The 27,542-nt window shown below is 43.9% G+C and overlaps 1 protein-coding gene across 5 annotated transcripts in view; it reads left to right on the plus strand.

The window, feature by feature from the left end:
- Positions 1-1,038: 1,038 nt before the first annotated feature.
- The window catches only part of MYO1B (myosin IB), a 194,336-nt gene continuing 167,832 nt past the window's right edge, over positions 1,039-27,542 (plus strand). For 4 of the 5 annotated variants that reach the window (XM_053596277.1, XM_053596279.1, XM_053596278.1 and 1 more), the window contains exon 1: positions 19,049-19,252. The gene's annotated coding sequence lies outside the window, so the exon portion shown is untranslated. Of the gene's footprint in view, positions 1,233-19,048; positions 19,253-27,542 lie in introns of those variants that run through there. The other variant, XM_053596276.1, reaches the window with a different exon arrangement.

Here is a 27,542-nt window from a genome sequence, read left to right on the forward strand (position 1 = left end):
GAACAATTACTATATATGGTCTGAATTCTTTGGTTCACCTCATTTTAGTGACAGTTTCCGGATATAGGCCAGTTGATTTAAACCTGTCCCATTTATGGCAATTTATTTCCATAGGGTGAAGTAGTTAGAACCATGAGTAATAATTACTGTGTCCAAAGTGCTTTTAACACCCCAGCCAAGTAATCCTCACCTCACCCAGTGAGTAAGTTCGGATTAGTACACTTCTCTTCTCCCGGGTGAGGAAACCAGGACCTGGGTCAAGGGGTTTGTTCTAAATTTTCAATGAGGCAAAGGGCCCCTGGAGAGAGAAGCTGGTGGTCCTGATTCTCTGGCACCTCAAACATGCCTAATATAGCCCATCATTGATTATTACCCAATGCCAGTTAATAAACCATATTCAAATATGTCTGGGTGTTTGACATGTCTTTGGATTATCTTTCATTTATCTGTAATGTAAAGAATTGGCCAGTGAGTGGTTTAGCATAATGTGAGATTAGGTAGTTTAATACACGCTAAAAAACTTCTAAACGAAGACATATTGCACCATTCAGTGTACCTTTTTTCTCTTTCAATCAAATTTTGATATCTTTGGATCCAAACTTTTTCATCTAGGAGAGGAGGGAAATTGAGACTACTCCCACTCTTTCTCAGTATTGTCCCCAGGCGGGCTCTGAGTTGTCAAACGCTTGTCTCATATTATGTTAGCCAATCTGGGGGCAAAAAAAGTAGACGTGCAGTGCGTTCCGGGGCTGTGGCAGACGCCTCTCCTTCCCTGTCCGCGTCCCCCCAGCCTCGCCCCGGGTGCGGAGGGTCGGGCGCCGGGACCTCCAGGCGCGGAGGCTGCAACCCGCGTTCACCGGGTGGCGCTGTGCAGCCGGCACCGGCGGCCGGAGGTGAGTCGGCTCGGGAGGCGGTGGCTCCCGGTCCTGCCCGCGCGCGCAGAGGCAAATCCCAGGCTGCGAGGTCGCCGCCCCCGCCCCTCGGCCGGCCCCTCCGCCTGCAGGGAGAGGGGAGTGGCCGGGCGCCTCCCGCCGCAGCCGAGCACTCTGCAGCCGGTGCGCACCGGGGCCCCAGCCGCGGCGCGTGGAGGCGGTGCCGGAGCGCGGGGCGCACGATCGGCCGGCAGCCGCGGGACAGCGCTCTCCGAGCATCCACAGCCTCAGGCTGGGCCCGCGTCCCCGAGCGCCGCGGGAGACAGAGGACGACGAGGAGGCGGAGTGGCGCCCGGCGAGGTAGCGCGAGCGCTTTCCCTCTGTCCCCTGCCTCTTCCTCCCCGACCGGCCGCGGCCCTCCAGGCGCGACGAAGCGCACGCCCGCGCCTTTGTGCCCGCGGTCCCGGTGGCCCCGTCGCAGCTCACGGGCACGGGTCAGCGGGGCCTGACGTCCCTCCTCGGGGCGAAGCGCTGCGGCCAGAACCAGCGCACACCGCAGGTCGCGGAGGGTGGTAGCGACTCCTCAGTGGCTTATTGGGCGGCAGGAGAGCAGAGCCTGTAAACTAAGTTGCTCTTACTTTGCCCCATGTCCCTCTTACCTGTGGGCAAAGTGAAATCCCAGTCTTTCTCGTGTCCACCCACACCCCCTCCATCCATCCGGCCCACAGCTGTTTCCTGGCTGCTGGTTCTATGGAAGGACATGGTGTGGCTTCCTCCGGGAAGGAAAGCGGTGGGAGAACAATGGGGAGTCCCGGGGCGTGGGGTTCAGGTGCGGTGTGCCCCGGCGGCGGCGGGGGAGCGGGGCCCGGACGCCGTGGGGCTCCCTGCGCGTGCAGCTGCGCTCTCCTCCTTTGTTCCGCCGCAGCAGAGGGGGCTGCCCTGGCTCTCGTTTCCTGCCCGGGATGGGATTGATTCACGGTCCCGGAGAGGCAGGGGAAGGGGGCGGGGCTGGAATGGAAACCAGATTAGGAACCCGAGCGCTGGAGGGTGTTGGGGGAAGAGCATAGGGAGGGGGGGATGAGAGTGCGCTGCTGAGTCAATTGCAAACACACAACAGTTGGCCCATGGCCCTGTGGGTTTCTGGACATTATTTGTAGTGCTTTGTTAAGGCTGCACCGAGCGTTTATTGCTGCAACAAGTTGTGTGCTTCTGGAGTTCTAGGCACCCCCAGTGTTAGTTGGCTGGAAGCAAATCTTGTTATTTACAATGGAAGAAGGCTTAAAAAAACGGGGTTTAAAAGATTTTGTTATGAATCAGGGTATTTGTTTGTAGAAGTGTGTTTGTAGCTAGTGGGTATTGGCTGGAATGGATAGAAGACAAATTTTACAGAATCAATTTTGACATAAAATAATTTTTTCTGTTGTAATATAGTATAACAATTTTCCAGGAATGTTTGAGGGGGCATACCACCAAAAAATTAGAAGCTACTAAGTAAATGAGTCAGGTTATGTAACACAGTTGAAAACCCCCAATTGAAAACACATCACACACACACCGCGTTTGGTTTTTGAGCTGAGGAGCCATGGCATTCAAGAGTCCTGTGCTTTCACTCTCCAGGCGAGGATCATCTGGAGTAAGAAAGAGAACGCTCTGCAGTGTGTTGAATTAAATGTAGAGGGGGAGGTAGAATTAAATGTAATGTGCCAGGCATTTGTTAAGTGACCCTTTTCTAGATTGAAATCAAGAGTCCCAAAAGGATTGGCTGACCTTGGGAGGGAGCCACGCAGGATTGAATGATTTGTGTTTTTTGAATGGGGTATTCCAAGCAAAACTGTTTTGGGAGGAGACTGACATTTCCAGGCATTCATGGTTTGTGCCTATGGGACACTGGTGGAAGGATCCCAAAGTCAGATGGTGGGTTAGAATTACTGTGGTGATAATTTAAGAGACATTTCCTTGTAGTAATCTGGCTGCAGATAGGGCTGGGAAGTGGCCTGGTGCTGTCTCTGACAAGCAAAGGGTCCACTGTGAAACCACCCCCTTGGCCAGTCACTTTAAGATAACCAAGTTTGAAAGCCTCTTAACCTTAGAAGGAGAATAGGAGTTTACTTTGGGGGGGGGAGGGGAAATGTGTCCTGCCCACTGAGTGGTAATGGAAAAGAGCTGTACAAGTTACTGCTTAGGGTTTGTCTTTTTCGTGGGGGATGTGGTCAGATTTTCAGGCCAGGCTGAGAAACATTAGGACTTGTCCTCAGGAGCCATTAGGATCATGAAGTTGAAACGGGATGGTGTCCAACTGTCAAGCTGTTTGTCATTATAACTGACGCACTGCCTGGAAAGCATTGTGCCAGGGCAGCTAACAGAGGAAGACTTTTTGTCATTGTTGACTTACTGTTTTGTACTTTTCATTTATGTTATGAAATGTTTTTTGAAATACAACACAACGGGATGCCTCCCAAGTACTCACTGGTCTCAATGTTAACAAAATGCAGACCACTGTTACCAGAGGTGTGCATAGGGGAATCTTTAAAACACTGCCGCCACGGGAGGTGTGGATTGTTGATAGAGGAATCCTTAGACAGCTGGTCTCTGGCCTCTACTGTCCCAGTGGATGCCTGACTGTATGTAAAGGCTGGCAAGAGCCAGGATGAATCATCACTTTGTCAAGCCTGGAGTTAAAGACTAACTTTCCCTGATTGCTGCACAGTTATGCAAAGCAAGGAGGAGAATCTGACATCAGTGGGGGTGAGGTGGGTGGGTGGTGTTTGGCTAAGAAGGGATCCTCAGCCGGTAGCATCCATGTTTTTAGCATTTGTCCTTCTTTGAGTAAGATTCTCTTCTCTTCCACCTCCCTTCTACTATTTTCAATAGCTGAACATTTGGATTTTAATTAAATAGCCCCAATTATAGGTATCATTGAGTAAGTTTTTATTATGTGCCAGGAGTTTTATATACATTACTATATTCATCCTCACAACAACTTGATGATGTGGTTATCATCTCCATTTTACAGTTGAAACTGAGGCCTAGTGGAGTTAGGTGATTTGCCTCTTACACTGTACAGATGGTCCTAGACTTATGATGGGGTTATGTCTGATAAGTCCATCATTAAGTTGAAAATATTGTTAAGTCAAAAAATGCATTTAGGGCTGGGTGAGGTGGCTCACACCTGTAATCCCAGCACTCTAAGAAGCTGAGGGGGATAGATTGCCTGAATTTAGGAGTTTGAGAGGAGTGTGAGCTAGAGTGAGACGTTGTCTCTAAAAAACTAGCTGGACGTTGTGGCAGGCACCTGTAGTCCCAGCTGCTTGGGAGGTTGAGGCTGGAAAATCACTTAAGCCCAAGAATTTGAGGTTGCTTTGAGCTGTGACACCAGGGCACTCTACTGAGGGTGACATAGTGAGACTCTATCTCAAAAAAAAAATGCGTTTAGTACACCTAACCTACTAAACGTGATAGCTTAACTTAGCCTACCTTAAAAGTGCTCAGAATACTTAAATTAGACTACAGTTGGGAAAAATCATCTGGCAACACAGATGTATTGTAAGGGTGTAGAGTATGGGTTGTTTACCCTGGTGGATTGCTGGCCCTGCCCAGCCTCAAGAAAGTTCATCTATACTAGGTCAAAATTCTTAATTCTCAATATAGTCTCTACTAAATGCCTGTCACTTTCTCATGATCATAAAGTCAACAAAATCGTAGATCAAACCATCAGTAAGTTGAGGACCATCTCTACCTGTGTAGTTAACTGATCAGTGGTGATGATTTGAACTCTTGATTCCAAAGCCCATGCTTTTTCAGTATCACTGTGCAGGATGATATCCAACAATTTGACTGTGTAGTTGATTTACCCTTTGCAGAGTTCAAATCACTTTCACATATATTATTGTAATTGAGCCTTCCCCAAACCGCAAGATAGTTTTGGAAGGCCAGTTAGTGACTTCGCGACTCCTAAAATTGTACTGTTGAAAAGTTATATGTCATGGCCTGTGTGAATAAGCTGTAAGTGAATGGAACTTTATTTTTAAAAAGATAGGCTGCCAACATTTAAAAATAAGTTCTTTTATTCAAACGTTTAAAAGTGGTAAAATGGAGTAGATCTTCTATAGTATTCAGGTCTTTTATGTTTATTGAAATTTGCTTTAAGCCCTTTATATCTTATAGCCTTTAATAGAACACTGCACTTTGCTTCTTAACTGAGACCCAATGCTGGAGTATCTTTTTAGGAGACAAATAAGGGGGGAAGGAATGTGATTATAAAGAGGAAGTGGGACATCAGAATTGGAAACATACACAGCAGCAGGCCATAGATTTTCCCAGCACATGCCTTTTGTCCTGGCAGTAGCCTTTTACAGAAGACATTCTTCCTTAGGGAAGTGTCAAGGGTCCTTCTTTACAATATCCTATGAGATCATCAAATTTCTGAGCTCTGTGGGAACACACATTCCACATGATTTCTGTGCTCATCCCTTCCACACGGGGGAAATGAACTAGTTTAGGCATCAACATGAAAAGGGAATCAAAGTGGTATGTGTCCTTGAAGTGACATGGAGAATGGTGCTGGGCAGGAAGCCCCAGACATGGACCCAGGAGTGACCACCGAGAGGAGGAGCAGAAGGGCGTTTAACGCTTGGCATCATGAATTGTTTGTGGATTTGTCAGAGTGCTCCTGGGTGCATGGAAAAGTCAATATTAGTTTTTTTTTTTTTTGTTTCTAAGATAAGGATTTGAAGACCGAAAGTGCTGCCTTTACTTGTTTGTTTATTTGAAACTAGGACACCATTTGGGGTCTTGAAGTTCTCTGGCATGAGTGGCAATAACTTTAACCATCTCACGCTATTCAATTCTTCTCCACTGGTTACGTTAGAGTTCTGTTGAGGGGAGGCAGACACATGGTCTGCTGAGTTCCTGCAGGTGGGCACCTTCCAGTTTGCCAGCTGAGAAGGAAGGGGGACGGGGAGGAAGAAGGGTGCTCAGTAGCAAGGCACGTTTCTGGCCTTTGGTAGGTTATTTCAGTTCTCAGTCCCTTCTTCATTCGTTCTTATATTATTAAGCACACAGTTGATGCAAGGCAATGCATTAGTCCCCTTTCAAAAGCAAGAAAGGAACTCCACTGTGCCTCCAAGGACGACGTCACAGGAGGGCAGATGGGTGTGCTCTGAGGGTGGATGTTGTCGAATTGAAGAAAATGACTATGACAACTGTGGTGACCAAGGCCAGTGCAACAAATACTTCAGAGACAAAAGCTGAAAACAAGCAGGAGTAAGAGAATGGAAGGAAGACAAACACAGGTGCCATCTAGAAAGGGTTCAGTGGGGGCCCCAAACTGGCATTAGAGTACCATTCCATAGGAGAAGGTTTGAATAACCTTGTCTGCACTGTCACAAGTCCTGGTACCTTCCCACCTTCTCTCCACACCTGCTGGAGATCCCTGTCTCATCCTGTGTTCAAAATGCCTGTCAGTTCACGGCTACCAAGGCTGTCAATAGACTCTGGGTATATTTGCATTTTAAAAGGCTTTTGTGGACAAGAAATGCCAAGTCCCCACAGAATGAATCATTCATATTGTGTTATGTGGTATTCATGCTCCCATTATGTTAAGCATTGAGTGCTCGCTTTGCAAGCTGGCTCCTTTAATAGGTTATTTCACTGCATCTTCTTTGCTCTCCTGTAGCAGGAGATGTTTGTAAATGAGGGGATTGAATCAATAGCCCAAAGATGAAGCTCCGAAGACTGCTTGCTTTGGGCCAGTACTTTGATGTTTTGGGGCCACTTGTAAGGAGTTGATTTGCAGGAGTTAGAGGGAGACCCCACCTGAGAGTCTGTCCTTCCCCAACTTGTTTCCTTGTCACCTGGAGTCAGGTTCCCGTCAGTGACCTTGGTTGGTCCAGCGCTGAAGAATTGGTTGAACTGCTCCTCAGTTTCTGCTTCTTTTCTGGGTGTTGTGCTTGACTCCCCCAGGCCAGCATCCTCCTCCTCTTCGGAATGAGAGAGAGTTAGCAAAATAAGATTCAGCCTGCCAGTCATCCGACTGAGCATCCAGTTGGTCCCTGGCTGTGCCTTTCTCCTCAGGAATCAGATTGTCATCTGGGAGTCTGTGGGCGGTTTGTCTGATCACTGCTCACCAGTCAGAGCACTTTGTTGGTAGGCATCCAGTTGGAGCGGAGGGTCCAGGTGTACGTGGATGAAATGGTTCGAGGGCCATTGCAGAGCTGGGGCTTAGAGGATAAGACAGTGAATGAGGTGGGGAAGAAGGGAGTTGGTCTGGAATTTATAATCTTTCTAGATAGCCACCGGCAAGTGAAAATTGACATTCTTCTTCTGCTTATCAGTAAACATGTGATAAGCTTCTAAACGTAACAGGTGCCTGTCTTTCCTTGATAACCCAGAGATGCCTAAGGGGAGACCAAATCTTTGCCTTTCAGGGACTTTCAATCCAATCCTTACTGGGCTCAGGATGCTTTAAAATGGCACAGGTGGCTTAATTTTGCTGTGGTATAATGAAAATACAATTCAGAATTGTACATTACAGGTTTTAAAACTTGTTAAAGGAAAAGAATGCAGCATCCTGAAAGAGTTTTTAGAAAATTGAAAGGATGGTAATACGGATTAGTAATGACTGATTTTGTTATAGTATGTGTTCTGTATTTAGTCATTTTCACTGTTTTCGTGAAAGCATTTTCACACTGCAACCAAAAAAAAAAAAAAAACCCACAAAAGTACACAAAGAACCTGATTGCAAGAATCTTGCCGGCCCCCACTTAAATTTTCCAGTGTACACCTTCTCTCTTCCCTTATCTGCTTCATTTTGAATTTCATCCTAGACCCCAAAGTTCTGTTAGCGGTATTCAGACTGCAGACATGCTCAGGTCTTAGCTGATCTTTTTTTCCCTTGTAAGTGCTTAGATAGGATTGTCATTGTTTCATTTATCATAGAGCTACAGCCTAAATGCTTTTAGGAAAAGCTTCTTTTTCATAAGCATTAGGTCTATGCCAGTTGCAGGGCTGGTTATTTTTTATAGTTCTATAGTCTCCTTAGTCAGACATAATAGGCAGACTGCAGTGTTTGATCTGTCCCTAATGTACTGAGCCATCTAGGAAAAAGTTCTCACCTGCCTGAAATCTTATAGGCTCTTGAGATGTATTCATAAGAATATATGAACTGCCACCTTGGGTCATATTTGGGGCTTACTTGGTTTGGTATTCTGTGACATTAGGAGAGGGAGGCAGAGTTGACTCCTCCATGTTAGCTTTAGAAGGGTTCAGGGATGTCTCTTGAATATCCATAATCATGTAAGCTCTTAAAAACCTCTCCTCTAAGCCGGGCATGGTGGCTCAGGCTAGCACTCTGGGAGGCAGAGGTGGGAGGATCTCTTGAACTCAGGAGTTCGAGACCGGCCGGAGCAAGAGTGAGACCCAGTCTCTATGAAAAATAGAAAAATGAGCTGGTATGGTTGCTGGCACTTGTAGTCTCAGCTGCTTGAGAAGCTGAGGCAGGAAGCTCGCTTGAACACAGGAATTTGAGGTTGCTGTGAGCTAGGCTAACACCACAATACTCTAAGCCTGGGCAACAGAGTGAGACTCAGTCTCAAAAAAACCCCTCCTTATATTTAAATTCATTTCAAATTATTTATTTTTATCCCATATTCTGTGCATTTCACACTTTTTTTTAAAGATACAACTTGATTATGTTGGCATTTTGATTTTAAATCCTCAGTTTTTGAAATGGTAGAATGTTACAATTGAAAGGGGCCTTAAAGGTCATCCCTTTCACCATAGGGATGATTGTACTTGAGATCTGCTCAGCTCATAGAATTAACGGGGCGGGGGTGAGGGGGCTAGATCAGGAAACTTGACCCCAAGTCTTTTAACCTCTTGGTTTATTTCCTTTCTAGGGAAATACATCCCTCTGTCTCCAAATGCATGTAAATCTGAGCTTAGGACTATTGCCTGAAAGTTGACCCACTTTAAACTTCACTGTTTGTGCTGATAACATTATTGTCTTGACTTTGTATTCCAGGAGCATCACCTACTTCCCATTTTCTGTGACTTTTACATTCAACCAGTCAGTCACCAAGTTTGGTTTATTGTTATCTCTTATTTTTGCCTTTTCTCTTTTGTTTTTGAGACCATTCTCTTGTCCTGAAATCTACCTCGATCACAGCAACTTCAAACTCCTGGGCTCGAGCCATCCTCCTGCCTCAGCCTCCCCAGTAGCTGGGACAACAGGCGCCCGCCATAACACCAGGCTAATTTTTCTAGTTTTAGTACAGACAGGATCCCATCGTTGCTCAGGCTGTTCTTGAAGTCCTGAGCTCAAGGTTTCCTCTGGCCTTGGCCTTTCAAAGTGCTAGGAGACACTATGCCCAGCCCTTATTTTTGCCCTTTTCTTCAAACCCTTAAGCCCTCACTCTGGTTCAGACCTTTAAACGCTGGGTTACTAGAGTGCAGCATTACCTAAAATGAATTGTTCCGTGAAAAGTTAGTAGGTTGGGAATAAAAACCCATCAAGTTAGTAGATGTTTGTATGAAAAAAGATTCCTTTGCCAAGTACATGTTGGAATTGCTGGATTAAACAGTGTTTTCAATACGTTTTCTTCTGCAGAAGGATTTCTCATGGCCTTTATTTGTTGTGGCTCTGTGCTGAGAATTTCCCGAGAGGGAGATACAGCCTTGACATATCCCAACTTACATTATCATTGTGCCCCTTTTAGGGGGGGGTATCCATTTTGGATGACACGGCAATCGTCACTTTATTTTTACTAATTTTAGGTCTGTCGCTGCCTGGCTTCCTAAGGAGCATGCAGTCTGCATGAGCTACACTTGGCTCACTCTTAACTACGTCTTACGCTTCTTTATCACCTGTTCTCCTGCATCTCTCCTTTTCTCTGGAATCCCCTCTTCACTGTCATGCCGACACTTCATCAGCTTTCCCTAGAATTTAGGATGTTTCACAGCTTAAGAAAGAGAGAATAATTGAAACGCAGTGAGGTACTGAAAGTAACTTTGTATACCTCATAGTTAAATTGTTGGAGTTGATGCAAAATACCATTTTCTATATTTGTGTTAGCTGAAACACGACACACATCCCATTTTTCTCCATTTCCCCACAGGTTACGTTGTGGGTGTGTTCTCCAAGCTTGTTGCTTTTGTGTGTGTGTGTGTTTTTAAATTTCATGTTATTGGAATTGCATTGCATTTGATAGAAATTCGGGGAGAATTGATGTCTTTATGGTTTCATGTCCTCTTATCCGCAAACCCGATAAACCTATCTATTTATTTAGGGCGTTTATGTCCTTCAGTGAAGTTTTACAATTTTATGTGTGAAACTCTTTCACATCTTTTGTTAAATTTGTACCAAGGTGCTTCATGGTTTTTGTGGTCGGTCTGAATGGGATTGTTTAGTACCTTTCTGATTGGTATTGCTGGAGTACAAGAAAGGCCTTGATCTTGTATCTATTTATGAATGGTTCTTGATTGATCAAGGTCACATCTAAATCTGTGTTTGCTGTGGGAGCCTATAGTCCAGCAGCTTTTCTAATAGAACATGAAACAAATTAGACTGTATTGGAAATGTCACAATTCACTTTAATTTTAAAGTTGTATGTAATACTCCTAGAAGTTAAGAAAGGGGTGACTTTTAGTTATTTAATATATACATTCATTCGTCAATTGTTTGGGTGCCTACTGTGTTCCAGACCTTGTAGTAGGTACCGAAGTTGTCAAGAGGAAACAGAATAGATGTAATTTCTGGTATCTTGGAGTATGAGGGAAGAGCGATATTACAGAAATGGACACAGATAAATATGTATTGATGGCTTGGGGTAGATGCTGTGAAGGAAAAGGACAGGGGCTGTGGAAAAAAGAAGGTAAGGAGAGGGGAATTTAGATTGGGGTGCAGGGAGAGCCTGTTTAGGGAAGCAAACATTCATGCGGCTCTCTGACAATGAAATAGGCTCAGAAGTGCTAAAGATGGGATTCTGCTTTTAATGGTACATGGCTGAGAATTTTAGTAATCAATGACTTAAATCAAGTTATTCTTAGTAGTATTTAATAGTGTATAGATTATGACAAAACAAAATAGAGATGCTTATTTTTGTTTGTCCAGTATGTGCCCACCGTGAGACTGCCTAAATTAGGAGAGAGCTGCCTCTGAGATGAGGCTTGAATGGGGCTACTGCCATGTCCTAACCCCCCTCATACTGCTGTGGCCGTGGCCATTGAGTGCTGGTGTCTGCTGGACACATGGGTGTCATACTCAGCAGTTTCCTTCTGGGCTCTGCGCTCATGGACTGGGTCATTGCTGTGTGAGGTCAGGTTGGAAGAAGACCACGTTGCCTTCCTGGGAAGGGTCTTGAGCAGGGCCATCTGTGGCTCTTCCAGTGTCTTTGTCCTGTCCCTTCCCCTCGCAGACCCTCTCCAAACACACACTGAGGACTCAGACATGACACATGGGAGAAAGGTCATGCTGGCATCCAGGCTGAGTTACACATACCTTACTCCCTTTACAATTGCCGTCCGCTGTTTTTGGTCATGCAGGCTTTGCACCTGGGACAAGCCTGTCTGAGCCTTGCATCGAGGGGAGTCCTCTTTATAGTGAGGAACTGTGTGGTGCAGTGCATATGGGCACTGGTCCTCTCTATAGTGAGGAACTGGTGTGGTGCAATGCATATGGGTACTTCTGCTTAGTAACCTGGGACCTGGGGCTTTTTTTTTTTAATCTGCAAAATGTGGGTAATAATAGAGCCTTCTTTGGGCTGTAGTAAGGATGAAAAGAGTTCACACGTGCAGTTGTTAGAACAGCATCAGGCACAGAGCTTACGCCACTCAGTCTTCCCTAATGTGGATGCCTAGGTCCCCTTCTGCCCCACCAGGTACTCAGATCTGTTTGGATCCCAGAAGTGCATATAATTTATGATTGGATACAGGATTCCAGTTATTGTTTGGGAAAAGATGTAGGAAGAAAGATGGCAAAGAAAGAAACCAAAAAGTAACTTTAACCTTTCTTATTTTCTAAATCTATAATCTGGTTACGTTATCTCTGTACTAATAATAATATAATAAAATTACATTAAAAAAAGAAAGGTTAGGCTGGTAGCGTCCAAGGTCTACTCCAGTGGCAGTTGCAGGTGTAGTACTTTCCTGTTGGTGCTTATAGATGCAGAAATGCAACAGTATTTAAAAGTCTGTAGCAGAAGTATCTGCAAAAGAGGAAGAGGATGTTGTTCCTTGTGAAGCCCTGGGGCCTTTGAGTGTTGCTTTTTCTGTCCTTGTTTTCCCTTTCTGTTTTTCCCTGTGCTCCCTTAGTGGGCCTCTGGCCATCTGTTACTCCCTCTCTTCTGTTACCCTTTTTCTTACTTTCCTTCCCCTTGAAAATTGCTACTTTTAATCCCCCAGCTTTCTTCTTTCACTGGCTGTCATGTGGAAATGACGCACACATTTACTTAATTCAAAATAAAGCATAAATTTTATTCCTAATTTTTAATCATAAAAATAAATGTGGTTTTACACCCTCAAAAATATGAGTTTCCTTTTATATAGTTACAATTAATTGATTAGTTACCTTACTAACTAGTTAACCAATTTTGGGAGGGGTCTGTGATCTCCTAAATGATTTTTGGGGGGTTGGGTGGCTGAAAGGAAGGGGAATATTGAGGGAATGTTGATGTCACAATTTTTACTTCTTGCCTATTTTGCTTAGTGTTATTTGTGTGCTAACATTTTGGAATGTGTAAAAATTTTTAAACTTTTCCAAACTGGAAGGACAGAATTCTGGAAAATTACCAAAGTACATTTTTTACGAGGAAACCATGCCAAATCTGACAAATTTCTTCAAAAGCCCATTGATTTTAATTACTTTTATGAAAAGTTCAGTGAGGTTTTCAGTTTTTCTTTCATGCTCCTCTTGTGTAATTTTGAGTAGAGAAATGGGCTTTCCTGCAAAGTTTGTCTATGGCAATTTATTCATAAGCAGTGGCATCCTATAAGTATCTTCAAAATAATCCTGACACAGATTTCAAAGAAGGTAGTTTGGTTACAGCAGCGTTGCCTGGAATCAGCCAGAGAGCTGTTAACCTGAGAAATACCGCTGGCATCCTTGAGATTGCTCAGTTGAATGTAAAATCTAGTTGAGATTATGTAAATAAATGGAAGTAGGGTAATACCTTTCCATACTCTCCTCCCCAGTGTATCAGGTTTTTTTTTTTTTTGGAGACAGAGCGTCAAGCTGTTGCCCTGGGTAGAGTGCTGTTGCATCACAGCTCACAGCAACCTCAAACTCCTGGGCTCAAGCAAGTCTCCTGTCTCCGCCTCCCAAGTAGCTGGGACCATAGGCACCTGCCACAACGCCCGGCTATTTTTTGGTTGCAGCCGTCATTGTTGTTTGGCGGGCCGGGCTGGATTCGAACCCACCAGCTCAGGTGTACATGGCTGGCGCCTTAGCCGCTTGAGCCCCAGGCGCCGAGCCAGTGTATCAGGTTTTTTATCTCCAACTGCAAATGTCTAATTTGAACGTGGCATAAATACACGTATACTGTATATGATGGTTCTTTCTCTGCTTAAAGGGTGTCTAGTACAATTACAGTAAAATCTAGACATACAGAATGGGGATAACTAGAATTTAGTGGTTTTTTTTCCCCAAAAGAATTTATAAAAAACAGTACAGTTGTATAGGACACTTACCCATGAATGGAGCTGGCAGGACTACAGGTTGCTCTGGATGAATCAGGAGGGAGTGGGAGTGAATGAAAAGGCCTAGGATATTCCTGCACATGGCTGTAGACTTCGCTAACACTGTATACTTAGGCCTTACTACGTTTATAAAAGAAATTACCTTACGATGTCACGAGGCAATAGGGATTTTTCAGCTGCATTACAATCTTATGAGGCCATCGTCATATGTGCAAAAGGTTGTATATGGAGCTCGACTGTATACCCCTTTAGAGTGAGGCCGGAGTTGTGGAAAGGTCTGTATCTGCTGCTTGTTAGGTTTTATCACAGAGCTACATAGGCATTGCCATGGCCTTGTGTGTTTTTTTCATGTGCACTACTACCCAGGAGGAGAATAAAGTTGTTGGGAGGATAGTGTCAAGGATATGAGTGTTGAAGACATAATGGTAAAACTATCAGCTCAACCTTCCTACTTGGCATTGGTTTTTTTTTTTTTTTTTTTTTTTTTATTGTTGGGGATTCATTGAGGGTACAATATGCCAGGTTACACTGATTGCAATTGTTAGGTAAAGTCCCTCTTGCAATCATGTCTTGCCCCCATAAAGTGTGAGGCCCACCCCTCTTACAGAAAACAAACACAGGGACACAGGTATGATTTTTAAAGGAAGCTTGTATCATCTTGTGCTCTTAAGGGTGACCTGTTTTGTGTCCCGTGGAGTCTGGGATGTAGTACTTGAAGACTCCTCCCTCAGATAGTGAAAGTGCCCCTTCTTACCTGGCAGGCAGTCAGCCTGTCAGAAGTTTGATGCGTAGTCGACTTCACCTTCTCTGGGATTTAGCTTCCAGCTCTACAGTTGCTGTCTTGGCAACAGCTTGTGGATGGCGATCTTCTTACTAGAACAGTTAATAACCTCGGCAGATGTTGGAAGCCCCTTTCGGTAGTTGTGCAGCTGTTTATATGTCCAGTTGGATTTCTTGAAAGAATTAATCAATTTTGAGAATCTCATGCTGAGGGCTAGAAGTATAATAGGATTTAGGGAGAAACTTTATTTAATGGAGTTTTTGTGTTGGTGTCGCAGCAGATGTAACGGGTGTGCAATGGCAGCTGAGGAAGGGAGACAGGAATTCTGTGGTAAGCTCCCCATTTATCCTGAAACCAGCCTGTGTCGAAACCATGCTACTCAAAAACTCCAAGGTCACTGGAATTCTATTTTGTATTAGAGAATCATTTTAAGAACATTACAGAAGGAAATATTGGAAAGTAGATTTAAAGAAGGCAAATGTGAGCCTTTTCAAGTTTTTTATGTGCTCATTCTAGAATACGATTATAATCATAGAATGCATATATTTCCACATTGTTGTAGAGTTTTAGAAATAAATCTTATCCTTATCTATTATTCCATTGAGTATCATCATTTTCTGAAACATCCCTTCATTTGTTGGGCATTTGGGTTGCTTCTGCCACCTTGAGGTTGTAAATTCTACTGTGATGAGCATTTATACAGCCTTTCCTGTATTTCAGATGATTTTCTGACATTGGACATTGAGAATGAGGTGATGGGGTCAAAGGTGGTTGTGAACTCTTCAGTGTACCCTTCTTTAATCATGGGGCGGATGGCGGAGGGAGATTTGTTGTCTGGAATAACTCCCCAGTTCCTGGCGGGCGTAATGTGGAGAATGGTGGGCACAGGAAGGCTACTGATGTGGGGTTCAGTTGGCATTCAGGCAGTGAAAGAGGGGTTCACAGACCCTTGAAATACAAGGCTGGGAGCCTGGGGAAAAGCCAGAGCCTGGTGTCCGGATGAAGGGGTCCTCAGCATCCTGGTGTAGTTGAAGCTGTGGGTGGTGTTAGGGTCACATAGAAGGTGGAGTGGGACAGGAAGAGGGTGGATGATTGGGGTCTGGGGAAAATATTTTGAGACAAGCAGAGGAAGGAGAAGCTACTGAGGGAAATAGGAGTGGCTGTGGTGGGACGTGAACAGCCAGAGGGGTTCCTTTCTTTCCAAGCGCCTACTTTGGTTAAAATGAGACTGAGTGGGTGGCAATCCCAGTAGAGTCTGGGGGCAGAATTATTTTTGGAGGATATGTTATTACTATCTTTTTGTCCAGAGAGGCTTTTCTTTTTTTTTTTCCTTTTGGAATTAAAGATTAACATTATCCTATTTGATGTTGAGTGGGGAGCCTTTATATGTATGATGTTGGCGAAGGGGTCAGGGTTGACTTGTGTTACTTATGCAAACCATATTTGGTTGTTTTGGGATTCTGGTGTATATTTGTGTACATAATTGGCTGTTTGGGGGTTTCTGGTACATATGTGTTTACATGGTGTTTTTCTCTATATGCTATTGGAATATATCAATTTTTGTTCAAGAGGCTAAATATTGGATTTTTAAAAGCATGTAAGTCATGGATGGCTACCTAGAATAGAAGCACCCATATTTTTCTGGGAGCCTTTGCTCTTTAAAGAGTGTGAAATTCTCTTTGAGAAGAACATTATCTGTGTTAACAATTTTAAAGAAGTATGCAATTTTAAAGCATGAAACTCAAATTTAGTTTTTAATAGTAACTTACGTGTTTATTCTTTCTATTTGTAAGAGCCAGGTTATGGACTGATTTGTGACCTTGTACTCTTGACTCTATGTCTGGTTGAGGGTTTGAAGTGTTATTTTTGTGCTTTGTTAAATGACTTAAGCACTTACGACTGTATTTTAGGGACATAATAAATATGGTAGTTGGATATAGTTTTGAAAAGCCAACCAGATTTCCAGTCTGTAATATGATGGTATTATTGATTCTTGTAACTGTCTACACTCACAGCTTTAGAGAATAGTACAAGCTCTTACCGACCTTCAGAGTTGCTGGATTAGTCGGTGTTGTCTTTCCCTCTGGAAAGTGTGTCAGCTGATGCTCAGAGCGCTAATTCTCAAAGGTAGCGTGCTACACTGTAGTGTGCTTTTGGGTTTCTCTTCCTACCACTTGAAATGTATCCTTGTCCAGACTTTGCTGTGTTAATTCCCAAACCTGTGTATGTCAGTTGTGGTTATTATTGTCGGTTAATAGAATGATTTTAAATATGCGCGCAAACAGAATTGTTTCTGTGAAAATTCATTCGAATGCTTCAGAAACCACCCAATAAGAGTGAGTTTCTATAAATAACTGTGGCCAGTTTAGGAGTGGCTGAGATAAACTGTAAAGGACTGGGAGGATCATAAAAATAAAAAGTATTCTTACTAATGTTGTCCATCTTTTGGGATTGGTGGTTAAGTTGTGATTATGTAAAACTCGAGAGTCTTGTGGGCTCAAAGCAGTAAGCCACGTGCTTACTGTCTGTTGTGGATCAGGTGGGCTCTTAGCTGTGTGCGGCCCTTGTCTGTACTCCAGGGCACCCTCTGTGGACCAATAAAATGTTATTTACAAAAACAGAACAAGGGCTGGATTTGGCTCACAGACATAGTTTGCTAACCTCAGTTATAATTGGACGTAGAAATGACAAGCTCTGTCTTTGATAAATTTAGAATTTAACTGGCTTAAAAAAAAAAATCAACTAACCAGTCCTTATGCATTGGGATAAGAGGGCCTCTAGTTTAGTCTTAAAACCTCCTCTCTCTCATGCACCCTCTATCCATTCAGTGTCCCACCTTTGTGATAGACTCATCTGTGATTTCTCCTGCAGTTCTCTTGCTTCATTTCCATTAGCACCACCCTGCTTCTTATTCCTGAACTGCTGGACCTGTGCCCCAGCAGGGTTCAGTGCTGTTAGCTTGCCCAGGGCCTTTATGCAATTAGAAAAAGCCTCCCTTTGGGGCTAACACAATCCCATAGGAGCACAACTTGATTTCAGTCCCTGTTTTCCCCCTTGGCTGGCCCACTTTCCTGCAGTTCAGCCTCAACCATGGCACAGAGCAGTTCTGCTCCCTGCATCCAGTGGGCCTCCCAACAAACTCGACTATTTTCCCCTGCTGAAACCTTGTTTCAGTTTGTTGTCTCCAGCCCTTCTCCAGAAAGTTTTGGTGGCTCCCTGTCATCTGTATATAGTGGCTATGCTCAATTTTGTTTTCCATCAGACTGTCACTCTCAGTTCCACTTGTTTCTATCTGGGTGCACTGAGGTCAGTGATGGCTGCAGTGTAGCTGCATGAGATAGGCTGTGCGGTGCAGGCACATGAGATAGGATGTGTGGTTCAGGAGCCTAAGATAGGCTCTGCGGTGCAGGTGCATGAGATAGGCTTTGCCGTGCAGGCGCGTGAGATTGGCTGTGCAGTGCTGGCATATGATATAGGCTGTGCGGTTCAGGTGCATGAGATAGGGTGTGCAGGTACAGGCATATGAGGTAGGCTGTGTGGTGCAGGCACATGAGATAGAGTGTGTAGTTCAGGCGTAAAAGATAGGCTGTGTGGTGCAAGTGCATGAGATAGGGTGTGCAGGCAGTGGTGCAGGCGCCTAAGATAGGCTGTGCGGTGCAGGTGCATGAGATAGGGTGTGTGGTGCAGGAATATGAGATAGACCGTGCGGTGCAGGTGCATGAGACAGGTTGTGCAGACAGCGGTGCAGGAGAATGAGATAGGCTGTGTGGTGCAGGAGCATGAGATAGGCTGTGTGGTGCAGGCACTTGAGACAGACTGTGTGGTTCAGGCGTACAAGATAGGGTGTGTGGTGCAGGTGCATGAGATAGGCTGTGCGGTGCAGTGGTGCAGGTTCATGAGATAGGCTGATAAGGTGTGAGGTGCAGGTGCACAAGATAGGATGTGTGTTGCAGGTGCATGAGATGGGCTGTGAGGTGCAGGCACACAAGATAGGCTGTGCAGTGCAGCGGTGCAGGTTCATGAGACAGGCTGTGCAGTGCAGGTGCATGAGATAGGCTGTGTGATGCAGCGGTGCAGCGGTGCAGGTGCATAAGATAGGGTGTGCAGTGCTGACGCAAGAGATAGGCCCTGCGGTGCAGGTACAGGAGCTAGGCTGTGGGGTGCCTCCCTCTCTCCTCACACCCATTCCCTCCACTCCCACTAAGAAGTGTAAGCTCCTTAGGGCCCATTCCCACTCTAAGCCTTAGCTCATCTTTCATCCCAGCGTCTTTGCCCACCGGTGCCCTGTACCTTATACTCCATACCTCCGCCCAGTCACTGTCTTCTGAATGTGTTTTGTACTTACTTTTAAGCTCTTTTCTGTTTATCACATTCTACTTATCCATCAAGGCCAAGGTCAAGTTTGACTCCCTTAGCCATCACGTGATCCTCCAGGGCCATGGTAATAACTCCACTTCAAAACTTAAAAGTTGATCTCTATGATTCCTCATTTTGAGGTGAATCAGGTGCCCTATGGGAGCACCTGTTTTGTTGGTTATATTGCTCTTAAGTATTTTCTTCCCTAATCAGACTGCAAATGCCTGGGAAGCAGTAGCTGTCTTCCTGTTCCTTCTTCCCTCTGTGCCTACCTCATGCCTTGTGTCTGTTAGGAGCGGGAGTCAGAGTGGGATGTTGTGAACAGGAGCGAGTCCAGCATGGGTAATCACACCATGCTGTCCTGGATGGACACTGAGACCGCTTCTTCCTAGCCACAGGGCACTGACCTACTTTTCTCTTCTTATCTGAGTGCAAAATATTTGTTGTACTTAGTGTGTTCTCCCTGTCACAACGAATGTTTGTCTCTCTCTTATGAACTGAATGCTCCAGTGCTAGTTAAACCAGTGGAAAGAACAATGGAGAAGAAAAGTTGGTAAGCATTTTTAATTTGTAAGCTGGGGGACCTTGCGATTGTGTCATTTAAAAGAACTCTTTAGTTTTTCTATCTACCTAACTATGGGGAGATAAGCATAAGGTCAGAAATGTAAATTTTAAGTTTTCAGGCCTTATAATTTGATGACAGGTGAGCTGAGGCATACTAATGTTTTTGAAGCCCCTTTTTGATAAACTACTTGTAGAAGGAAGTGAACTTTGCTTAATCAGGCTTTTACAAGGTAGTTTACTACTGTATATTTTATTTTGTACAAAAACTTCCCTTGGGAAAATTTGCTGTATGACTCTATGTGTGGTCAAGCTAATTAACTTTAAAAATAAAAAAAAATTTTTTTTTTGAGACAAAGTTTCACATTGTTGCCCTTGGTAGAGTGCAGGTGGCGTCATAGCTCACAGCAGCCTCAAACTTTTGGGCTCAAGCTATCCTCTTGCCTCAGCTTCCTGAGTAACTGGGACTATAAGCACCACCTATGATGCCAAGCTATTTTTAGAGACGGGGTCTTGTTCTAGCTCAGGCTGGTTTCGAACTCATGAGCTCTGGCAATCTACCTGTGCCTTTGCCTCCCAGAGTGAGCCACTGTGCTTGGCCTAAAAATAGATTTTTGTATAGCTTTACAAATAGTGTGTGCCACATTTGAGCAAAAAAAGTGTGTATGAGGATGGCATTTGTGTGTATGTATCATATAAAAATACATGAAATAATTGCTGTATCCTACAGAGCTTTTGGAAATTTGCAGATTACTCAAGTTTAGTTAACATTGATAAATATTGCTTCCAAATTTTAATGTGATTGTTGAGTTTAATCAACTTAGGTGGAGTAACCCACTGTGGTGATTTAGTTATTTTCTTTAAAAATTCTTTTTAAATGACAAAGTAGTTTTGCCTTCTTAATTTACATTATCAATGTCTTTTTTGGAACATCTTAACTATTTGTGTTTAATTAATTTTCAACTAATAAACATTCCTGAAATCCTAATGTAAATGTATAAATCTCTCTCCCTTTGTTTACATAGTTTATCAGATTTTATTTTAATGGCTAACTGCTTGAGGAAGCTTCTGAATTTTTATTATTCCAGAAAATGTTTTTAAACCACAAGTACAAAGGCACTACCAAAGCTGCATTGTTGAGGAATGCATATTTTTCTCTTCCTTTATATATAGATTTCTTGATTTGTAATCTTCAGACTTCTTTTGCTTTCATAACCAGAAGCATTTTTAGAAAAGGCATTTTGTGGCTGATTGTGTAGTTAGATGTAAACAGGGAGAACGTGCACATGTGTCTTCCTGCCTGCACTTCTCAAATTCATTCTGTGAGTCTCCTTTTGTGCTGTGTGTGGGGACACTTTCCATACACTTTTTTGGTGGTGAGATCACTATAAAGAGAGCTGCCCTCCTTTGCCTCTGAGTAAATGTAATTGAGAAAGATTGGCATCTGGTGGCTTTTTGGTGTTTAACATTCTTTGCAACTGGACACAGGATGCATGGTTACCCCACAGTAAAGGAACTCATTCTTTCCAGAGTTGAGCCTTTTTTGTTGAGTCAACAGTGATGGAAGCTGAGACAGGATCTTAGGAGATGATGTGTTACATACCTTTGTTCCCAAGGTCTCACTGTGAGCTAACCATAGAGCTGTGTCTGCAACTTGGATCTTCTGGGTATTTTTCCAGATCCACTGTAACCTCTGTGGTCTGTTGTGGAATGTCAAAACTGTTGTTTTCCTTGGGGGATAATTTGCTTCCTTACCCCAGGAGCAAGAAGAATGCACAAAATTCAGTACATTTCTCCCCATTGTCACCAAAAACAGCTTGAGGATGGGAAGGCCCATGTTTTTAAAAGAAGGTAGTTGTGCCCCAGTGTACTCCATGCTATTTTACGTATGAATCTTGCATAGCCACTTGTCTTCAAGAACTGATCTAGAGGTAAGTCGGGGTGCAGTGGCTCACGCCTGTAATCCTAGCACTCTGGGAGGCCAAGATGCGTGGATCACCTGAGCTCAGGAGTTTGAGACCAGCCTGAGCAGAGTGAGACCCCGTCTCCAAAAAATAGTTGGGCCTTGTGGTGGGTATACCTGTGGTCCCAGCTGCTTGGGAGGTTGAGGTAAGAGGGTCACTTGAGCCAAGAGTTTGAGGTTGTTATGAACTATGACCCCACAGCACTCTACCAAGGGTGACAATGTGAGACTCACTCTCCAAAAATAAAAACCAAAACCAAGCCCCTGCCCCTACAAAATGTTCTAGAGGGGCCTCCAAAACTGATGGGTACAAGAAATCCAATGTGGATGCCTGCCAGGTGCAAATCATTGTACTTTTGGTTATAATGAGGGAGTGTCTTATGTGATTGGATGGTGTGAGTATAAACAGAGCAGAAAGAATGAATCTCTAAGCTGTGTAAGCTGGGGGAGAAGGCAAGGGATAAGACTTGGGTGAGGATATTAGCACACAGAATGAAACTGGGACCCCTTATATATACATAAAGCCATTCATTTGGAAGGGAAGTTTGTTTTCCCCTGCTGGCCATATTCAATTTAATAATCACTAGTGGTTGGTGTCTGTGCACCCGCCAGGAACAAATCAGAGCTATAGGGTGTGCCCTTTACATTTGAGCGGTTTTACATTCATCTAGAGGTTCCAGGGTCTCAGGTTTGCCAACCTAAACACATTTTGACTTCTCGGAATTTTTTTATCTGTCTCGAGGGAGCACATTGAGAAGTCTTCGGGTTATAATTAGCACGTTCCTCGCTGCAGCTGGTTTGTGTTGCTGGATGTAGCAGCGCTGTATAGTTTTTGGCTACCTTGTCCCTCAGGAGCTCGCAGCCCTTTTCAGACATTAGCTCATTAATCCTCGTAACGTTTGGCATAAGCTGCACAGAGTGACGACGGGTTCTCCCCTAAGCCTGGGCTGCTTGCTGCCCGTTCATGACTTTCTAGGGTTATGGCAGGTGAGAGGGCAGAGAGAGAGGCAGGGAGTGGCTTTTAGACGCAGCTGCAGCTTCGGGGACAGCGCTCTGAAGTGTCCTGCCCTTGGGCAGTCAGCGTTCCTGTCCGGGAAATGACTAGAGGGGGCAATGATGTTGGCTGAGTTTCCTCCTTAGGGGTTAGAGTTCCTTGGCAATTTGATTGCAAAGAGGCAACTCTCTAGGTTAGTTACACACCTTCCAGAAAACAGGAGGGAAGAGTAGATAAGCTTTTCAGGGTCAGAAGAAGAAATGGGACTTGGGAAGGGAGGATCTCATCTGGCAAGTTGGCTTGCTCAGCCAGTCCACATAACAATCCTATGGAAGGGATGTTGTCATCCTTGAGTTTTTAGAGCAGACATTTGAATTCCAGAGCTGAAGTCCCTTGGATTTGAGTGTGGACTGTGGTTCCAAAGCCTGGGCTGTACCATATTGGGGTGGATCAAAGAGTCCTATCCTGTTGCTACAAGCCTTCTGTAATGTCAGCGTGCAGCTTTTCTTTAAAAAACTATGGGTGTTGTGAAGAATTTGGCAATTTAGGGATTAGATTGACGGGTGTGTTTAATATAATCGGTGTGAAAGACCATTCTCAGACCAGTCAGGAAACTTCATCCTTGCCCTGGCTCTCCCAGAAAGCAGATGGGTCACTCCTCCTGGGTCCACTGTTTCCTCTGTTCTAAGAAGGTTTTGCCTGGGATCCTGAGGTCTTCCTCCTTCCTCTTTAATTATAAACAAAAGCACTTAGAAATTTTGCTCATAGATCAGAAGAGTTAGTAGTTAGTAATCCCAAACCTTGCATGTTATTATAGCAGCCACTGTTATTTTTGACTCAAAAATCCTCTTATTATAATTAGTCTAGATGATGTATTTGTCATACTCAATTTCCACAGTTGGAAAAAACTGTTCTCCCTGTCACTTAATGACTTGTGAAGTTCTAGGTGCTCTTTCAATCCTTGAAAATAGGCCTGTGCCTGGGATTGAATGTAGTTGAGCTCCTAGGTGATGACTTTTGTTGGTGAGACCATCCTTTCCATACCTGGACAGAAGGAAACCTTGGCCTTGACCCTGGTGGCCTATGAAGAGATGCCCTCTGGAGTGTTAACCAGGATGATGAATTAATTGCCCCTCCTACTCACAGAGCTTTTTAAAGTTGGAGTCAGGCTCTCTGGTATATAAACTTCCGTTTGCTTTTATCTGTTTGTTTTCACTCCATGTTCAAATTTATTTGATTTGCTTATTGCCTATTAATTAACTGTCCTTTGTATTATCCAGAATTTGAACACAAGGCAATGCCAGACTGTATGGGAATTGCCCAGTAGTTGTGCCTGTTTCTTTACTAATCCAAAAATCCCAACAAAAGCCCGCCTACTAGCAATCCATTAGATATTTTTTAGCAGAAAGCTTTAGAGAAAAGGTGGGAGAGGGCTCAATAATGTAGCTGGCTTGAACAGTGGAATAAAGGATTGGAAAATGAGATGACTATAATTTATGAAGTAAATGCCATGAATAGACACAACTTATATAAATTTCTCCAGGCGAGTGTGTTGGTAGGAATGAAAATCAGCTTCACTTGAACCTTTTCGCAAATGTCTGCCAAGGTCTGCTTTCTAATGTACTTTGGGGAACCCTGTAAAGTACCCCATGTGGTTCTGTCTGCCCCACCAGCCCCTTCTCCTTTGAGAGTCATGCTACTTGAGTAAATTGTTCTAAAGGATCCAGTTTTCATTTCATTTCATTTCTTTTCTTTTTTTTAGAGACAAACAGCTCACAGCTCTTGGGCTTAGGCGATTCTCTTGCCTCAGCCTCCCAAGTAACTGGGACTACAGGTGTCCACCACAATGCCTGGCTATTTTTTTGTTGCAGTTTGGCTGGGGCCGGGTTCTAACCTGCCACCCTCCGTATATAGGGCCGGCACTCTACTCACTGAGCCACAGGTGCTGACTGAGAATCCAGTTTTCATTTCATTTGCCCTTTAGGTTGGTAAATACTGAGAAAATGTTTTGTGCTTTGGCTTCTAACTTGAGTCCTTCATGAAGACGTGCTTGGTGTGCCATCTGTGGCTCTCTGAGTATCCTTTGACACTTATGACCTGGATGCGAAGGGTAGAGATGATAGAAACAGTCTTGGTAGGCAGACTGTGCCTCTCCAATTTAGCACATTCATTCTTTACTCGACATGCTAGGACTCTGTGTGTCAACACTCTCCCAGGCAGTAGGGTCTTTGCATATTGAGAACTCCAGCCTCCCTTCTCCAGAGGAGGAGCAGACAAGCAAAGTAAAAGTTGGTATAAGAGTCTAATAAGGTTGCTATAATAAAATGCCATACACTGGGTGGCTTAAGCAAAAAACATTTGTTTTTTCCCAGTTCTGGAAGTAGGGAAGTCCAAGATTAGGGGGCAGGCAGATTCATTTTCTGGTGAGGGCCCTCCTCCTGGCTTGCAGGGTGATGCAAGATGGCTGCCTTTTAGATGTCTCCCCACCTGGCAGAGAAACACCGAGCCCCGGTGCCTCTTCCTCTTTATAAGGACATTAATTTTACCATGGGGCCCCACCCTTTTAATCCATTTAAACTTAATTACGTTCCAAAGGCTTTACTCTCAAATTATCATCATATTAGGGGTTAGGACTTCAACGTGAGAATCTGGGGGAAACCCAAGCACTTAGTCTATATAGTTGGCTTCCTTGGAGAACACTGCCTGTGATGAATGGTTGGCTATTCACACTGGTTTAATTTGGGGGATTTATTTAAGACAAGAAGCTCAGCTGAACCTCTCAAGGACCCACAGTTAGGACTACTCTCAGCACCTAAGGCAGCCCCATGTACATGGTCTGTCATTGTTACAGGCTTCCTCTGTAGGAGCCCCTGAATTATACTCTGATCCCTGGACCTCCATGACCTCCTGTTCTGGTGTATGCAGCCTCCTGATTGTAGTGCCTGTGTCCTGATGCCAGAACCTTGGAAGCTGCCATTGTTTGGGCTGGTGTATACCCATAGCTCGTAAGTTGAGGCCCAGATGAGAGTGTCCTTGGAGGCCTTGGCACCTTTGTGTGTTGTGAGTGGGTGACCTTAGGGTGGGAGTACTCTGCAGGGGAGAGATGAGACAGCTAGAGTCAGGTGGTGAAGTCAGCCATTCTCTGTTAAGGAATTTTTTTTACTATTGTAAAATATTTATAACATAAAATTTTGATTTTTAACCCTTTTTCAGTGTACTGTTAGTCCAGAAGCATTAAATACCTTCACATTGTTGTGCAACCATCACCATCACTAAAGCTTTTTTTATCGTTCCAAACTAAACGTCTGGACCCATTACACAGCAACTCCCCAGTCCCTGGTAACCACCATCCTTCTTTCTGTCTCTATGGATTTGACTGTTCTGTGTACTGCATATAAGTGAAATCTTATGGTATTTGTCCTTTGTGACATGCTTAGCTCCCTTAGCATATGTCCTGAAGGTTCATCTATGTTGTAGCATGCATCTGATTTCCTTCCTTTTTAAGGCTGAATAGTGTTCCATTGTGCGTGTGTACCACATTTTGGGTTACTTTTCCTTTTAGCTATTGTGAATAATGCTACTGCTAATGAATTTGGATATAAAAATATGTTTGAGTTCCTGCTTTAATTTATTTTGGATATATACCCAGAATGTAATTGCTGGGTCTTATGTCAACTCTGTGTTTAATTTTTTTTGAGGATATGCTAAGGAATTGGAGTATTAGTTTTCAGCACTGGAGAGTTATTGAAGGATTTGAAGCAGGGTATACCTACCTGATCAGATTGTAATTTCAAAAGGTGACTTGGATAGGGCGGCACATGGATGGGGGTAAGGAAGGGCCGGTAGGGCCTAGAGTGGCCACATAAGGCAGAGCGACCACACAAAAGGCTGTGGAGGGGAAGGGATGGAAGTGAGAGTGACTGAGGAGCTACGATCAGACAGCCAGATTGGATCTGAAGGGAGGACGTAAGAGACAGGGAAAAACCACGGACGAGAACCTGGGTAGATTGTGATTTGGGGGATTTAAGGAGAGTAAGAAGTTTTTTTGTTTGTTTTGGTATTTTGGTGTGGGGTAGTAGAGGATGTAAGTATTGGAGGACACGTATTGAGTTGTTAGACACAGCCAAGTGGTAGAGATGGTTGGTAGACAGGCTGTCGATAAATGTGAGTTGCTAATGTGGACAGGGGGAGAAGGTAAGAATAAAGGGGTGATGGCCGTGCAATGTGGCAGAATTTAAAAGTGATGGGGGCACTGCTGGTGTAGCTCTACTCCGTCACAGCTTGGAAGGGTCTATTTCAATTCCTATTTTAAGACAATATATCAAAATTTACAAAACCAGAAATGATGACCATTTCATTGGTTATAAAAGTCAGGCTTCAAAAGGATACTGGAGTTTATTATTAATAAATTATTATTATTAGACCGAAGCATAAGAGTGTTGCTTGAATTTGGTTTATAGTCTTCTTTTTTGCTTGTCTACATTTTCTAATTTTTTTTCTGTAGTGAACATGTATTACTTTTAATCATTAAAAGGGTCTTTTGAAATTTCAAAGCAGCCTGTTATCTTAGCTCTCCTACTGGACTCTGAGCTCCTGGGGGATGGTGCAGAAGGGGAGCTGCCGTGATGTTCTGTGCGCTCTTAGCACTTTAAACAATGCCAGCAACACAACAGGACTCAATGCTGTAAGCGCTGGTGGAACTGAATTGAATGGAAATTTAATCCAGCCCCTAGAAGAGACAGGAGATTTGGTGCTGTTGTAAAAGACCTAGGAAGGAAATTTCAGTTTTCTCAATCACTTAGCTCATTCTCTTAGGTACTGAACCACAGCCTATAGGCTTAGCCCCTCATTTTTGCCTTTGTTTGGCCATCAAGATTTGCTGAGAATTATTTTGTTCATGAAATCTTGCACATTGGCCCCATTTTCTTTCTTAGATGTGTTTCTCATGTTATTCTTAAAAGCATTAGTGATCTTGTTGGGAGCCAAGTGGCTCAATTCTGTTTCCTGTCCTTTGTTGATAATATGTTTTTGGAAGAATGGATCAAAGTGGCTCGAAACCACAGTCATTATTTTGCCTTCTGGTGGGCTGTGACCGAACACCCAACCCTTGGCAGCTGTGAGACTGTGCATTGTTGTGTAACTCTGTTGTCAGTCGTAAATTTGCATACTTGTTTTCCCTTTGTATATCACTGAATGGCTACCATGTGCAAGAGGCTGGGCACTAGGCTTTCAGGAAAATAAAGATGAATAAGGCGTGATTCTTGACAACCAAAGAGCTGATTCTTTAGAGAACAGTGTTGACACGCATACAGGACCACTATAGAG

The sequence above is a fragment of the Nycticebus coucang genome, chromosome 7 (genome assembly GCF_027406575.1).
Source record: "Nycticebus coucang isolate mNycCou1 chromosome 7, mNycCou1.pri, whole genome shotgun sequence".
NCBI classification, from domain to species: domain Eukaryota; kingdom Metazoa; phylum Chordata; class Mammalia; order Primates; family Lorisidae; genus Nycticebus; species Nycticebus coucang.